Source organism: Sciurus vulgaris, assembly GCF_902686455.1.
Source record: "Sciurus vulgaris genome assembly, chromosome: 16".
In the NCBI taxonomy this organism is placed as follows: Eukaryota; Metazoa; Chordata; class Mammalia; order Rodentia; family Sciuridae; genus Sciurus; species Sciurus vulgaris.
Genome location: NC_136477.1, coordinates 64,306,796 through 64,325,075, shown reverse-complemented (window position 1 = coordinate 64,325,075; position 18,280 = coordinate 64,306,796). Strand labels below are relative to the sequence as shown.

General features: G+C 37.2%; 1 pseudogene across 1 annotated transcript; it reads right to left on the bottom strand.

Moving 5' to 3' along the window:
- Positions 1-9,925: 9,925 nt before the first annotated feature.
- On the bottom strand, positions 9,926-11,225 carry LOC306646668 (BTB/POZ domain-containing protein KCTD9-like; annotated as a pseudogene). The gene has a single exon. The product of its transcript is annotated as a BTB/POZ domain-containing protein KCTD9-like (transcript).
- Positions 11,226-18,280: the final 7,055 nt, after the last annotated feature.

Genomic DNA, 18,280 nt, shown 5'->3' with positions numbered 1-18,280 from the left:
TTGCTCCCTTTCTTATAACAATATATCTCCTAGTTCTTTGAGTGATTACTGGTAATTTAATCTTTCAATGCCCTTGTGCTATACTTTCTGGGCAGAAGGAGACAATAAAATTGAGGAATCCAATGAGTTTTCTAATTGATACAGCCACTCATCACAAGTTCCCACCTTGCATTCAAATAGCACTATTCAGACATCATCAGGATTGAAATAGTCACTAAGAAAACTGAATTTAAAGAGGATATTGTCTCATAATCAAGAATAAGTATTTAGCTCTATTTTAAAAAATAAAATCATTAAAAGAAGATACCAACTACTTCACAAATGTAGCCTCAACTTTTAAACACAGTCAAACCTCAACTAGGAAAATAACAATATAGATCCGACCATTGTATTTAGTTTAGAAAGGGATCTTATTTGCCATAGCAGAAACAGGCAGTTAGTAGTATGCAGCTTGATATGAGACTAAAACCACCAAATTTCTGCCCCTCCAAGTCTGAGTCACTCTGATGAAACCACACCACCCTTGCTACAATTCATGTTTATATAATTGCTTTCCAGTTTTCTAATAGGCTACTTTTAGAGAAGTTTTTAAGATCATAGCAAAACTGAGCAACATTTGGAAGGTACGTATATCCCCATACCTCCCACATAAGCATTACAGTCAATTCCACACTTGAGTTTTAAAGAACAAAAGCATTTTAAAGCTTTATAGCCAAAAACTCTGTGAAGTAATACATATTATTTTAATTCCCATTTATAAGTGAGGAAAGTAATCATAGGCTACTGATTCCACACTCCCAACCTCTGTTTTCAGATGAAGATCATAGAAACTAAAAGTAAAAAACTGCCCAGTGTCCTTCAGCTCACCTTAACCACAGGAATGTGAGCACTCCCACTACTACTGCAGGTACTCCAAACTTCTACCATGAAGTAAGTAAAAAAAAAAAAAATGCTAATCCTACACCTAATGTAAGAAATTTACCGCCCCAATCACATTCAGAGGTTAACCAACATCTTCTGCCATGTGAGGTTTTCCGGATATTCTGAATCAATTGTTTCAACACCCAGCTAACATTCCTTTTCAGTGTTATTGGCCAATTTTCACTTTCCTAAGCTGTGAACTTCATTCACTTCAGTATCCATTACAATCCACAATCATGACTTTCCAAATTCGAATCATAGCCTCACATATGGTGGTAACTCCACAGCTGTGCAATTCAACTGGCCACAATGTTTTTTTTTTAATTGTTTTATATCATTATCTAATGCAGTATACATTAGATCCAAGCCTGCAGTTTCTGAGAAACACTGTGTGTCAGTTCTTTCAAACCATCTGCAGTTTTTAGGTTTGTCTACAGAGGTACCCTTAAGTGAATGAACAACACATTTTTAATTATTGAAAATATAGTACAGAGTGAAATTATTTAAATATTTAGGCACATATGATTATGAAAATAGATATCTCTCAATACATACTTCTCTGTCTAGGTAAAATAATAAAGCAAAGAAAATAATTCATTTCTTTTTTTTTTATTGTAAATAAATGGGATACATGTTGTTTCTCTGTACATGGCATAAAGGCATCCCATTTGTGTAATGATAAATTTACATAGACTAATGTTGTTTGATTCATTCTGTATTTTTTTCCCTTCCCCCCACCCCTCCCACCCCTCTTACCCTCCATACCGTACTTCCTTCCTCCCATACTTGCCCCCCTCCCTAACCCTAACCCTACCCTAACACTAACCCTTCCCTCCCCCCCATATGTGTCATCCTCCACTTATTAGCGATATCATTCGTCCTTTGTCTTTTTGAGATTGGCTTATCTCACTTAGCATGATATTCTCCAATTTCATCCATTTGCCTGCAAATGCCATAATTTTATCATTCTTTATGGCTGAGTAATATTCCATTGTATATATATACCACAGTTTCTTTATCCACTTCATCAATGAAGGGCATCTAGGTTGGTTCCCACAGTCTGGCTATTGTGAATTGAGCAGCTATGAACATTGATGTGGCTGTGTCTCTGTAGTATGCTGATTTTAAGTCCTTTGGGTATAGGCCAAGGAGTGGGATAGCTGGGTCAAATGGATGGTTCCATTCCAAGTTTCTAAGGAATCTCCACACTGCTTTCCAGAGTGGCTGCACTAATTTGCAGCCCCACCAGCAATGTATGAGTGTACCTTTCTCCCCACATCCTCGCCAACTCCTGTTGTTGCTCGTATCTTGATAATCGCCATTCTAATTGGGGTGAGATGGAATCTTAGGGTGGTTTTGATTTGCATTTCTCTTATTACTAGAGATGTTGAACATTTTTCCATATGTTTGTTGATTGCTTTTAGATCTTCTTCTGTGAAGTGTCTATTCATTTCCTTAGCCATTTGTCGACTGGATTATTTGAATTCTTGGAGTAAGAGTTTTTTGAGTTCTTATATAGATCTGGAGATTAGGGCTCTATCTGAAGTATGATTGGCAAAGATATTCTTCCCACTCTGTAGGCTCTTTCTTTGCATTGCTGATATGTTTCCTTTGCTGAGGAAGAAAGCTTTTTAGTTTGAATCTATCCCAGTGGTTGATTCTAGCTTTTATTTCTTGTGCTATGGGAGTCCTGTTAAGGAAGTCTGATCCTAGACCACACAAGGTGAAGATTTGGACCTACTTTTTCTTCTATAATCTGCAGGGTCTCTGGTCTGATTCGAGGTCCTTAATCCATTTGAGTTTAGTTTCGTGCATGGTGAGAGATATGGGTTTAGTTTCATTCTGTTGCATATGGATTTCCAATTCTCCCAGCACCATTTGTTGAAGAGGCTATCTTTCTCCATTGCATAGTTTTGGCCCCTTTGTCTAGTATGAGAAATTGGTATTTATTTGGGTTTGTGTCCCGTAGTCCTCTATTCTGTACCATTGATCTACCTTCTATTTTGGTACCAATACCATGCCGTTTTTGTTACTATTGCTTTGTAGTAGAGTTGAAGATCTGGTATTGCAATACCCCCTGTTTCACTCTTCCTGCTAAGGATTGCTTTAGCTATTTCTGGGTTTCTTATTCTTCCAGATGAATTCATAATTGCTTGCTCTATTTCTGTAAGGTACGTCATTGGGATTTTAATTGGAATTGCATTGAATTTGTATAGCACTTTAGGTAGTATGGCATTTTGACAATATTAATTCTTCCTATCCCAAGAACATGGAAGATCTTTCCATCTTCTAAGTGTTCTTTAATTTCTTTCTTTAGTGTTGTATAGTCTTCTCATTGTAGAGGTCTTTCACCTCTTTTGTGAGATTGATTCCCAGTATTTATTTTTTTCGAGGCTATTGTGAATGGGGTAGTTTTCCTAATTTCTCTTTCTGAAGATTCATCACTTATGTATAAAAAATTGCTTGGATTTATGGGCATTGATCTTGTAACCTGCTACGTTACTGAATTCACTTATGAGTTCTAAGAGTTTTTGGTGGAATTTCCCAGGTTCCTCTAAATATATAATCATGTCATCAGCGAACAGGGATAGTTTGAGTTCTTCTTTTCCAATTCGTATCCCTTTAATTTCTTTGGTTTGTCTAATTGCTCTGGCCAGAGTCCTCAAGAACGATGTTGAATAGAAGTGGTGAAAGGAAGGGCATCCTGCCTTGTTCCAGTTTTTAGGGGGAATGCCTTTCAGGTTTTTTCACCATTTAGAATGATATTAGCCATGGGCTTAGCATAATGGCCTTTACAATATTAAGGAATGTTCCCCCACTATCCCTATTTTTTTCTAGTGTTTGAGCATGAAGGGGTGCTGTATTTTATCAAATGCTTTTCTGCATCTATTGAAATAATCATGTGATTCTTGACTTTAAGTCTATTAATATGGTGAATTACGTTTATTGATTTCCTGATGTTGAACCAACCTTGCATCCCTGGGATGAAACCACCTTGATCATGGTGGCACTAATCTTTTTAATATGTTTTTGTATGCGATTTGCTAAATTTTGTTGAGAATTTTTGCGTCGATGTTCATTAAGGATATTGGTCTAAATTTTCTTTCCTGATGATTCTCCTCTGTCTGGTTTAGGTATCAGGGTGATATTGGCTTCATAGAATGAGTTTGGGAGGGTTCCTTCCTCTTCTATTTTATGGAATACTTTGAGAAGTATTGGAATGAGCTCTTCTTTAAAGTTTTTGTAGAACTCGGCTGAGAACCCATCTGGTCCGGACTTTCTTTGTTGGTAGGCTTTTGATGACTTCTTCTATGTCAGTACTTGAAATTGGTCTATTTAAATTGTTTATGTCCTCCTCGCTTCAGTTAGGCAATTCATATGTCCTCTAGAAACCTGTTGATGTCCTTCGAAATTTTCTATTTTGTTGGAGTATAGATTTTCAAAATAGCTTCTAATTATGTTTGTATTTCAATCCTGTCTGTTGTGATATTTCCTTGTTCATTCCGAATTTTAGTGATTTGGGTTTTCTCTCGTCTTCTCTTTGTTAGTGTGGCTAAAGGTTTATCAATTTTGTTTATTTTTCGAAGAACCAACTATTTATTTTGTCAATTTTTTATATTGTTTCTTTGTTTCAATTTCATTGATTTCGCTCTGAGTTTAACTATTTCCTGGTCTCTACTACTTTTGGTGGCTGTTCTGTTCTTCTTTTTCTAAGGCTTTGAGCTGTAGTGTTAGGTCTAGTTTATTTGTTGAGTTTTACTTCTTTTATTAAATGCGCTCCATGAAATAAATTTCCCTCTACTTACTCGCTTTCATATGTCCCAGAGATCTTGATATGATGTTTCTTTGTTCTTATTACCTCTAAGAATTTTTAAATTTCCTTCCTAATATCTTCTGTTATCCATTCATCATATAATAGCATATTGTTTAATCTCCAGATGTTGAATAGTTTCTGTGTTTTACTCTTTCATTTATTTCTACTCTTCAATCCATTATGATCTGATAGAATACATGGTACTGTCTCTCTCTTCTTGTATTTGCTAACCTTAGCTTTGTGGCATAATATATGGTCTATTTTAGAGAAGGATCCATGTGCTGCTGGGAAGAAAGTGTATTCGCTCTTGGTGGATGGTATATTCTATAAATGTCCGTTAAGTCTAAATTATTGATTGTGTTATTGAGATCTATGGTTATCTTTGTTCAATTTTTGTCTGGAAAGATCTGTCCAGTGGTGAGAGAGGCATGTTAAAATCACCTAGTATTATTGTGTTATGGTCTATATTTGGTTTCTGAAATTTGAGAAAGGATTTGTTTGACATACATGGATGAGCCACTGTTTGGGGCATAGATGTTTATGATTGTTATTATCTTGCTGATTTATGCTTCCCTTAAGCAGTATGAAATGACCTTCTTTATCCCTTCTGACTACTTTGGCTTGAAGTCCACATTATCGGAAATGAGGATGGATACTCCAGCTTTTTTGCTGAGTCCATGTGCATGGTATGTTTTTTCCCATCCTTTCACCTTTAATCTATGGACTATTTTTTCTATGAGGTAGTCTCTTGCAGGCAACATATTGTTGGATCTTCTTTTAATCCCAGTCTGCCAGTCTATGTCTTTTGATTGATGAATTCAGGCCTTAACATTCAGGGTTATTATAGAGAATGATTTGGTTTCCCGGTCATTTGGTTCATTTTTAAAATTTTGTTTATTTATTTGTTTGACACAAACTTGTTTCCCTCCTTTATTTGACAATTCCTTTAGGATAATTCCTCCCTTTGCTGATTTGCTTCTTTGTTTTTCATCTCTTCCTCATGGAATATTTTGCTGAGAATGTTCTGTAATGCTGGCTTTCTTTTTGTAAATTCCTTTTAAGCTTTTGTTTATCATGGAAGGATTTTATTTCATCGTCAAAGTTTGAAGGTAAGTTGTGCTGGGTATAAGATTCTTGGTTGGCATCCATTTTCTTTCAGGGCTTGAAAAATGTTGTTCCAGGCCCTTCTAGCTTTTAGGGTCTGGATTGAAAAATCTGCTGATATGCCGTAGTGGTTCCCCCTGAATGTAATTTGGTTCTTTTCTCTCACAGCCTTTAAAATTCTGTCTTTATTTTGTATGTTCGGTATTTTCATTATAATGTGCCTTGTGTGGGTCTGTTGTAATTTTGTGTATTTGGAGTCCTATAAGCATCTTTGAACTTGATTTTCCATTTCATTCTTCAGATTGGGAAATTTTCTGATATTATTTCATTGAATAAGGTTGTTCATTCCTTTGGCTTTTTCTCTAGGCCTTCCTCAATCCCAATAATTCTTAAATTTGGCCTTTTCATGATATCCCATAGTTCTTGTAGATTCTGTTTCATGATTTCTGTACCATTCTTCTCTGTTTGTTCAACTTTGTTTTCAAGGTTAAATATTTTGTCTTCAATGTCTGAGGTTCTGTCTTCCAGGTGATTTCTAATCCTATTGGATATGCTTTCTATGGAGTTCTTAATTGGTTTATTGTTTCCTTCATGTCAAGGATTTCTGTTTGGGTTTTTTTTCAATATCTCTAACTCTTTATTGAAATGATCTTTTGCTTCCTGTATTTGCTCTTTTAACTGTCGATTGGTGCGATCAATCAATGTTTGCATTTGCTTTTTCATCTCATCATTCAGTGCGTGCATTTGCTCTTTCATCTCATCGTTTGCTTCTCTGATCATTTTAATTATGTACATTCTGAACTCCTTTTCTGTCATTTCTTCTGCCATGCTGTCACTGGGTTTTATTGATGTAACATCTAGATTTGTTTGCAGCATTTTCTTTCCTTGTTTTCTCATATTGTTCAGGTATCAGAGGATCGCTGAGATATTGCAGATTTCCTCTATTGACTTACAATGTCCCTGAAGATTTCTATATATATCCCTCCTTAGCCTTCAGTAGGCTGACGTCTTGGAGGAGGTTGATAATGCGGTGCTCCACAAGGAAGCTGCCTCTCTAGGAGTGGTGGCCTTTAGGTGGGGTATAATCCCTGCTAGTGGGCAGAGGTGCCTCCACTTGTTGACCCATGGTCATCCAAAGGGGACCTAGGCTGTGGGCTGAGGCAAGGCCTGTTTGGGCCTGAGTCTCTGGTTTTACCGTCCTTGTTGGGAAACCTCACCCAGCAGGGAAGACTCACCCGGTGGGGAGGTCTCGCTGGTTAGTACCCTCCTAGAGGTTCCCCTCAATTTACAGCTACCGCCTGGAGTGGGCTGCCTTCCTCTGCAAAGTTCCCAGGGGCCCGGCCCTACCTCCTGGGCCTGGGAGCCTCACCCTTTGCAGATGACTCTCCTTAGGCTGCCTTCCTCAGAGAATCTGCCCGCAGGCCTGGAACCTTCGCTCCGCCCTAAGCCTGTCTCTGTGGGGCTCTTCCACCAAGAAGCCTCCTAGATTCTGGGACCCTGCTCTGCACCAAATCGCCTGGCTATGCGACCCCTCCTCTGAGCAGCCACCTGGGGCCCTGTACAATCGCTCTGAATCCCAGAGACCCGCCACACGCCCTCTTCCTCCAGACAGCCGCCCAGTATTCCGGTGTGGTCACTAGGAGTCCAAGAAACTCACTGCGTGCCTCCACCTCCACCAACCACCTGAAGCCCTGGGCAATCAATCACTCCGAGTCGAAGTGACCCTCCCCGTTCCTCCTCCTTCTCCAGATAACCCCCGGGTGTTCAGGAGCGGTCGCTCTGAGTGGCTCTGAGTCCACGTGACCGGCAGCTCGGGTCCTCTGGGCAACCGCCCGGAGCTCTGGTGCGGCCACTCAAGACCAAGCATCCCACCAGGCTTCTCCTCCAGGCAGCCCCCCTGTGTTCAGTAGCTGTCACTTTAAGTCCAAACAACTCACCACTCGCCTTCTCCTCTGAGCAGCAGCCTGGAGCTCTAATGCAGTCACTGCGAGTCCAAACGACCCACCACGCTCCTCCTTCTCCTCCTCCTACTCCTCCGGGAAGGCCCCGGGGTTCAGAAGTGGTCTGAGTCCAAACAGCTCGCCACGTAGCCCCTTCTCTGGCAACCGCCTGTAGCTCTGGTGTAGTCACTCCGAATCCAAGCGGCCCCGCTCCTCTTCCTCCTCCTCGTCCTCAGGGCAGGCCCCAGTGTTCAGAAGCATCGTTCTGATTCCAAACAGCTCGCTGCGCAGCTTCTCCTCTGGCAACCGCCTGTAGCTCTGGTGCAGTCACTCCAAATCCAAGTGGCCACGCTCCTCCTCCTCCTCCTCAGGGCAGGCCCCCGTGTCCTGAGTCCACACAACTCTTCTTGCCACTCTTCCCCTGGGCCCGCCGGAGCCCCAGTGGTTGCTCCGAGTCCCAGCGCTGTGCCGAGCGGCCTCCTTTACGATGCTCCCAGATGTCCAAGTTCACTGCTCCAGCGGGAGGAGGGGCGTCTCGCCGACAGTTCTACTTCATAAAGTTTCCTGCGTTCCGGGACCACCGTCCCATCCGGGACACCTTCCCAAGGGGTAAGAGTCACCCAGCTGTTTTGAGTTGGTCCCAAGCGTCTCAATATCTCCTCCTTTGAATCCTGAGTCCTGGAGCAACATGAAATGCAGCCACCCTCTAGGCCGCCATCTTGAAACCGCTCCAATAATTCATTTCTAAAGTTGCTTTCCTTCACCTGTAAAGGTCTGATCCCCTCCCTCTGTGTATATGCGCCCTTTACCGTTAGGAAAGCTGTGCATATGTAGATATAGAAGAGTAAGCTAAGGAAACTCTGAAACACGTCCTGCTCCCGAAGGAGACAGAGTGGTTTTTAATGATTCGTTACCTCAAAACTGATGAGTATGCAGGATTCAGAACCCATTTGGACACAGCTTATATCCCTGCTCAGGGGCAGATATAAGGACACTGGGATATTGGGAGGGAAGTGAAGGCCCTATTTCTGCTGCTGCAGAAATAAAATGACTCAGGAAAATTGGGTTACAATTTGAATAGAAAACCAAAGGTACACAACAGAAAATATAAGTAAAAGAACCACAGGTGCTGATTGATTAGTATCTTAGGCCAGCCACATGCCTTTGTTTTTGTTATTTTCTTTTGATGGTAAATCAAACAGCCAGTTTAAACAACCTCATTTCCCACTGTAAGATTTTAGCTGCAATTTCGTTGCCTTCTAAAAGGTGACTTTGCCCTTTTTATTTGTATTTTATACTCTTAACTGCAGCAGTTTTGGCCCAATTTAAACCATTTGACATTTTATTTAAATGACTATCAGTGTTGCACCTTGTTTTTTTGGTTTTGAAGCATCATCCTATGCTTGTGTTGACCGTATCTGAGAAGAGTAGATTAGTAGTGTAAATAGACCGAAATTCCTGGCCTGATGCTGAGTGGAACCTGCCTAGAATGAACTTCTGAGGAATGCTCATCTAAAATTGTAACTACAGGCAAATTCGTCCTTCATCTGGAGAGTTCCAATGAACCTTCAGTATGATGAAGATGAACAATGATGTCTTCTCTTCCTCTCTGTCTCAATAGTAACAACAGGATATTTCTTTAATTTAGCTACTCTTTTGTTCTAAAAGTAAACATTATAAAAATAAACCTGAAAAGAGAGCCTTAGGGAGTATGACCTCACCATATTCATACAGTGTGACAGGAATATCAAGAGGGGAGGCATTGCTAAAGCTATTTGTAAACCTGAACCTTTTCAAACTTTTCATAAAGTTTAACAATTTAAATATCTATACTGCATCTAGGTATTCAATAAATATAATTGCATATGTTGTACTTTCCATAAATTAAAATCCTCAAATGCATCTCAAACCAAGATGGTATTTCCACATCATGCCTATTTAAAAGCAAATAAAATATACTATATTCCTGGTCATAAAACCAGGCAAATCTCCCTACCCCATTCAAAAGGCAGCAATAAAATCTAAGTTTCCCTACATTTATTAAATGAATGCTTTTCTGTTAAAATCAGAATATGGAAAAAATTCGATCTTTCCCCCTTACGCACTGCTGAGAACAAACATAATCCTCTAAACTTTTTTTTGTTCCAATCCCTTTACAGTGTTACTTTTTCTAGATAACTGAGTGGGTTGAGAAAGAAAATGATTAGGAGAACATTTTTCATCTCGAACGTCTTCCTCCAGCCCCTGAAATTCTCATCTGACACTCTGGGACATGTGTAGTGGTGTCAGAATCTCTTCAAATATAGCCCCCTTCACATTGGAACCTCTCAAGTTGGCTTCCTGAAGGTCACACCCAGACAGATCACAGTTCTCTAAATCAGTTCCTGCCAGAGTCGCCCCTCTGAGGTTGCAGTTCTTCAACTTTGCATTTTTCAAGGTAGTGACTCTGAGGTTGATTCCTGTTATCTGACTTCCTTCCATATCCACACCTTTCAGATTAGCACCTTCTAAATTGGCTTTAAGACCAGAAGGATCCTCAAGATTACAGTTTCAGGGATGCACCTTCTGCATTAGAACAAAGCATTTTGACTCCCTGGAGATTTGCACAATCAAGAACTGATCCAGAAAGATCAGCTCGTTCAAGATTTGCACAGCAGAGATTTGCATGTGCAAGGTTGCAGCGACTTAAGTTGGCCATTTTGAAGTTAATGTATTGAAGGTCCAAACGAGAAAGATCAGCACCACTGAAGTTTAAACCCTGGCAACGTAATTATGACTTGGTTGGAGTTGCTAGCAGAAATCGAACAAATTTCTTTCGGGATATTGGTGAATGATCCTCTGGTGGTTGGGAATTCTTTATAGCCACTTCTAAGTGTTCAATCAGTGAGTCAATACCAAAAAATCTGGCTTCTTCTAATACACACAATAAGTTAATGCCATCATTTACAATAAGCTGTCCATGACGCAAGTAGTTCAAAATGGGTTCAAAGTACTCAGGACTCCAGTTGATTAAGAAAACTCCTCTATGATCTTGCTTATTTCCCCAGACACCTTTGTCCTTGAACATGTGGGCCAGCATACTGTCAGGTTCTTTATTCACTAAAGTGCTCCGTGTAGTTGTAAAGTACCGCCCTCCAACATTTAATGTTAGCCAGTCTGTGTGGGATCCTAATAATCCTTCAGGTGGTTTAGAATCTGTCTGAGGATCAATAAATGGCTCTCCTTCACACACAAACAAAACATCACCATCCCTGATCAAAGTAATATCATCAATCAGTCCACCTTTCCCATTATACACACTGGTGGCTTTTATGCCGAGTTTACTGCTGGCTACAGAAAGCAAATCAGATAAAGTTCCATATACAGCAACCACCTTTCCTTTCTTGGGGCTGCCGTTAAGGAACAGGGTCACCCGCCTCATCGAGCTGCCCCCGCCGGGTCCTGAGTGAGCCGCCACCCTCCCACCTCCACAAATGTTGTTTAAATACAAATTTAAATTAACAAAAATAAATAAAAATTTAAAAATCTAGGTCCAAAATCACACTAGCTATTTTAAAGGACATGACAGACACACTGGCTGCCATGTTGAACAAAATAGATTGTGAAACATTCCAATGTCCCATAAGGGACATGTCTGCTCCACAGCATAAATACTTGCAAAAAAAATATGCCTCCATATTCAATATCTTTTCTGAATGGTCCAGTACAAGAACATCTGCTTCTCCTCCTACTCCTGATTACTCCTCTGAATTTCTTTTATGTTGGCATGCTATAGGGCTTTTCCTCATTCCTCTGCTTGTCTCATTCCAATTTCTCATAAGACAAACTTTTCCACATCACCATATACTTGTGACTTCCAAATCCCTATCACCAGCACATCTTTTTGTTTAAGTTCTGACTACTAATCAACCTATAAATGTATTTTCAATTACTAAATCAAAAATGTTCAAGTAAAACAAAAAATTAAAAACAATAAAACCTTTTCAAACCCAAGCTTAAATTCTCTTTACAAATTTTGATTTTTGAACACAGCTATTCTTTGTAATTGACTATTCAAATAATATAACTCCTCTACTCTTAAACTTCAAGTGGCTTCATTATAATCATGAAATGAATATCCCCTGGGATTTGGCCCCATTGTTTTTTTCACAGTACAATAAATATCTAACACATGCCTAGGACACTTCAGAGGGTAAGGTGCTGGTTGGAATTAAGACTGTTAAGCAGAACACGGCCAGTGATTGTAGTAAGCAGTCTGGTAGTGAACTAAAAGCAAGCACCCCAACTCCATGAGAAGTATCAGTGGTAAAGTCAGAAATAGACTGAATGCCACTAAATGATTCCTGGAGCAAAAAAAATATAATATCATGCTTATAGAACTTGAAGAGTTAGCTGAGAAGTGCAACTAGCATTTCAAGCAGAGAAAAAAATTCACAGAGGAAATACAAGCAATCCTTTATCAGGGGTACAAAAGAAGCTATAAAATCCAGCTGTGGAGATGCAGTTGGAGATATACAAAAGGAACAAAAGTTTTTTACAAGTTTAATTTTAATATTCTAAATTATTAAATTATTTACATTTTTGCAATAAAGCAGATAATTCTTAACTTATTAGTTATACATGATAGAATGCATTTATACATTTTGAAATATACCCAAAATAATTATAGTCTCTTATATTTCTTATTATAGAAATTTAGGATCACATCATTCATGCAATTCTAGTTGTACATGAGTTAATAATGACTATTTCACTCTACTCTCCTTCCTACATGCATAGAAATTCCCCTACCTTTGCTCTCCTCTACCTAATATAAAATGATTCTATTCTTTCCTATTCCTCACCACTTTTTGTGAATTAGCATCTACATTACAGAGAAAACATTTGTACTTTGGTTGTTTTGGTTTTGGCTAATTTTACTTTGTATGATATTTTCTAACTCCATCTATTTACTAACAAATACCAGAATTTTATTCTTCTTTAAAGTTGAGTAATATTCCATGGCATTCTCTATATACACCATATTTTCTTTATCCATTCATCTGTTGAAGGGCATCTAGATTGTTTCCATGCTTTAGCTGTTGTGAATTGAGTTGGTATAAACATTGGTATGGCTGTGACACTGTAGAATGCTGATTTTAAGACATTTGATTATAAACAGAGGAGTGAGATTGGTGGGTCAAATGGTACTTCCATTCCAAGTTTTCTGAGAAGTCTCCATACTGCTTTCCATTATGGTTACACCAATTCGCATTCCCACCATTAATGGATGTTTGCCTTTTTCACCACATCCTGGACAACACTTATTGTTCCTTGGATTATTGATTATTGCCATTCTGATTTGAGTGAGATAAAATCTTAGAGTAGATTTCATTTGTATTTCTCTAATTACTAGAGATATTGAACATTTTTTTCAAATATATGTTGAATGTATATTTTCTTCTCTGAAGTGTGTGTTCAGTTCCTTAGTCCATTAATTTTTGGGTCATTTGTTTATTGGTGTTAGAGTTTTTTTGAGTTTTTATATGGGCTAGAGATGAAATGCTCTTTCCAAGGTGGCAGTGTGGTAAAGATTGTCCTCTTAATCTGTAGACTCTCTCTTCACATTATTGATTGTTATTTTTACTAAAATGAAGGTATTTAGATTGAGATAATCTCATTTATTGATTCTTGATTTACCTTCTTTTGCTTTAGGGTCTTGTTAAGAAAATCAGACCCTTGATGGACATGGTGAAGATTTGGACCTACTTTTCCTCTATTAATCCTAGGGTCTCTGTTCCAGTTCCAAAATATTTGATCCACAGTAGTTGAGTTTAATGCAGGGTGAGATAAGGGGGCTTAATTTCATTTTGTTTACTTTGCTTCCAGATTTACCAGCACCATTTGTTTGAATGAGTTCTCTTTTCTCAGTGATAGTTTTGGTGCCTTTTAACATGAGATACCTGTTTTACTTGGGTTTGTCTTTGTGTCTTCTATTCTGTACCATTGGTCTGTACCCATTGGTCTATATGTCTGTTGTGGTGACATATCATGTTGTTTTAATTACTGTGGCTCTGTAGTATAGTTTGAGATCTGATATTCTGATGCTCCCTACTTCACTTTTCTTGCTAAGTTTTTGCTTGGCTCTTCTGGGGCTTTTTATTTTCCAAGTGAATTTCATGATTGCTTTTTCTAGTTCTATGGAGAACACCATTGGATTTTAGTAGGATTGCATTAAATTTGTATAATGCTTTTGGTAGTATGTCTATTTTGACAATATTAATTCTACCTATTCAGGAACATAGGAAAGTCGTTCCATCTTCTAAGTTCTTCTTCATTTTTTTATAGTGTTCTTGTAGCTAGCATTGTAGAGGTCTTTCATCCTCTTGTAAAATTGATTCCCAACCACTATTTTTAGGTGACATGGGAATGTGGTAGTGTCTTTTATTTCTCTTTCAGTGGATTTATTACAGATATATAGGAATGTGTTTGATTTATGGGCAGTGATTTTATATCCTGCTGTTTTTCTGAAATTCATTTATTTTAGTAGTTCTTTTGTGGAATTTTTTTGTCTTTCAAAATAGAGAATCATGTCATTGGCAAATGGCGATAGTTTTCGTTCTTCTTTACCTATTGTATAACCTTATTTTTTTCTTTATTCTGACTAGAATTTCAGGACATGTTGAGTAAAAGTGGTGATGAGGACATTCTTGCTCCAGATATTAGAGGGAAAGCTTTCAACTTTTCTCTGTTAGAATTATGGTTAGCCTTGGGTTTAGCATATATGGCTTTTATGATGTAGAAAGGTAGGTTCTTACTATCCCTAGCTTTCCTACTGTTTGGAACATGAAGGGGTGTTCTGTTGTCAATCCTATTTCTACATCTAATGAGATGAGTATGTGATTCTTGTTTTTAATTCTATTGATATGATAAATTATGCCTTTTTGATTTCAATATGTTGAACCAACCCTTGTGTCCCTTGAAAGAAACTGAACTTGATTGTGTAGTACCATCCTTAGTTTTTGTTTGAGAGTTGCCAAGAATTTTTTTTGAGATTTTTGCATCTCATGTTCATCAGGGATATTTTTCTGAGTTTTCTTCTTTGAGGTTTCTTTACTCATTTTGGTATCAATTGATATTAGCCTCATAGAATGAACTTAGAAGGGTTTGTCTCTTCTAATTCATAGAATAATTGAGGACGATTGGTGTTTGAAGATCTTATAGGACTCAATAAGAATCTGTTTGCTCTTGGATTTTTCTAATTGGCAGGCCTTTAATGGTGTTTTGATTTCATTACTTGATATTGTTCTTTCAAAATTATATATGACCTCACTGATTCGTAATAGGTAGGTCCATATGTCCTCTAGAAATTTGTCAATGTCCTCAATATTTTCTATTGTTATTGGATTATAAATTTTCAAAATATTTTCAAATATCTTTTGTATATCAGTTGTGTCCATTTTGATATTTTATTTTTCATTACATATTTTGGTAATTGGGTGTCATTTTTTACTCTTTGTAGTGTGGCTAGGTGTTTATCAATTTTATATTCTTTTTTTCAAACAATAAACTTTTTGTGTTTTGGTCAATTTTTTCAAATGTTTCTTTTGTTTTAATTCATTGATTTTAGCACTAGATTTTAATTATTTCCTGTCTTCTACTCTTTTGGTATTGAGTTCTTCTTTTCCTAAAAGCTTTCAGATGTAATGTTGTCATTTATTTGTTGACTTTTTATTCATTAATAAATATGTCAATGCAATAAATTTTCCTCTTAGTACTGCATTCATAGTGTACCAGAAATTCTGGTATGTTGTATCAGTGTTCTCATTTACATCTAGTATTTCATGCTTGGTTTCTTCTACAATCCATTCATCATTCAATTGGTGTATTAGTTAGTTTCCATATGTTAGAAATAATTTTATTTTTATTTAATAATTGACTTCTAATTTCAGATTATTATGATCTGATAGAATGCAGGATATTGTCTCCATTTTTTGTGTTTATAAGAGTTGCTCTGTGGCATAAAATATGGTCTACCTTAGAAAAGGTGATCACAATGTGCTGCCCAAGAAAAAAGTATATTCACACATTGATGAATGAAATATTATATTAACTGTTGAATCTAAAATTATTGAGTGTGTTATTTAGTTTCTATGATTTCTTATTTAGTTACTTTTATACGATCTGTCAAGTAAGTGAAAGAGGTGTTATTAAAAGTCACCCATATTATTGTGTTATGGTCTACTTGATTCTTGAATTGAGAAGCATTTTTGTTTGTTTGTTTTGTTTTTTGTTGTTGTACATAGGGTGCTCTATTTTTGGAGCATAAATAGTTAGAATTGTTATGTCTTCCTGCTACATAAGTTCCTTCAGTAGAATGAAATAAACCCCTCTTTATTCCTTCTAATTAACATGGGCTTGGAGTCCACTTTTTCTGATATAAGGATGGAACCCCTGCTTATTTAGTGTAATTATGAGTGATTTTTTTTTCTTATCCTGTCACCTTCAGTCTGTGGATGACTTTGCCTAGGAGGTGAGTGTTTTGGAGATAGCATATTCATATAAATACAGTCATTTGGTGCTGGGTTTGTGGGCTTACTATTAGAGTAACCTGCCTAGCACAAGTGAGGCACTGGATTCAATCCTGAGTAACACATAAAAATTAAATAAATTTAATTTAATTTTAAAAAGAATTTTGTTATTTTTTAAACTATCCCTTCTTTCTATACTGATATTATATTCATATTATAGCATTAAAACTGCAGTAACCTCTAGCCTCTGGCTGTTTATAATAACATGCTTTCCATTCTATAAAAATCTAAACCTAACAGAATAGCTGCCTGGCTTAGTACCCTTAAAATGAATGTGATAAATTTGTGGTACCCCTCTAAAACCAATAGTTGCCATGTGATCTTTAATGCTAAAGAATATTTTAGTATTCCACATTAAACTAATAAGTAGAATCCCTGGAAACTTAGGAGAGTTGATTATAATATCCATAGTGACCATCTAAAACAAATATAATAGCCTCCCCTGTAGACTTCAATAATAATACAATATTCCTATTATGGGCCATTCCATGTCTTTTAAACAGTATAGGCATACAGTAGCATGGAAAACTGTGTAAGAGCTGTTCTGTCCTTTAATATTAATATAATTTGCCTGATATTACAACATCAGTAATGGATATCACAGTCATTCAGAGTACTCAAATACTAATATACTATTCAAACTGGAATATCAAATACGAATATAGAAGCTGTACTGTGGCTTCTAAATCTAATGTGTTATTCATAGCTTAGTATCTAAAATGAATATACTAGTTCCTCTCTACCTTAAAATACTAATATGACATCCATATTATCACCTAAAAAAATTGAAATATATGTCCTGTAGCCTTTAATATTACTCTATGCCATCTTTTCCATACACCCTGAAACCAATATAATAACTTATGCATGGATTTTAATATTCATTTTATATCCTTGATATAACATCTAAAACTGGTAACAGGGTGTTCTGTAGCATTAGCATTAGCATGTTTGTATATACCAACCTTTATGCTATAAAATATTTGCATTTTTGGCATTAATAATTTCTATGAGTTACCATTAAAATGAAATGTACTAACTACAATGTTGATTTTAATCCTAAAATGATATGCATACTTGAGTTTCTAAAAAATGACCCAAAGGTTTGTTTGTGGCTTTTTATACTAATATTGATATCCATACTATGACACATCAATGTGATATGATAGCTACCCTTTAAAATTGATGTAGTATTCATACTATTGAAGTACAACTAAGAAAATAACGGTCCTGAGGTTTCATACTATTACATTTTCCACAGTATAGCATTTAATATTAACATAATAGCTTCTACAGATTTTGGATATTGATAGAAATGGTGTGCGATAACATCTATTACAAATGTAATAGTTGTTAAGTAGTCCTATTATGCAAAATAGTGTCATAATAAAACACCTCAAGATAATGCAATATCTGTCCTTAGTAATAGTAATACCAATACTACACCATCCAAAAGTGATATAATAGTTGTCCTATGGATTGTAGTACTATTATAGAATCCATAATTTTATAGAATTATCATGACTAGGGCTGCTTTTTGTGAGCTTCACTGGCAGCGAGCAGAGAGGTGAGGGAGAGCACTAACTGGAACAAAGATGCAAGTTCTCAGAAGGCTCCATTAGAAACAAACCATACCCAGTAACTGAAAGAGTTCAGAAGGCATCTGATCAAGCCACATAAAAAGCATTGTCTTTGTCCCACTTCACAGGAAGGAATATGCCACCAGTAATGTAAATCCTATGAAACATCCCTCAGTCATACACAGGTATCCATGCCACCTGGGATTTGACCCTTCAGATCTGAGTTGCAGTCTTACACCTGAGACCAACCAGATGACTCCTAAGTTCCATGGTCTCTTTGTCAGGATCACCATACCCTGGAGTACACAGTTGCAGATGTGAGGACATGAAGAGGACATATGTAACCTGCAC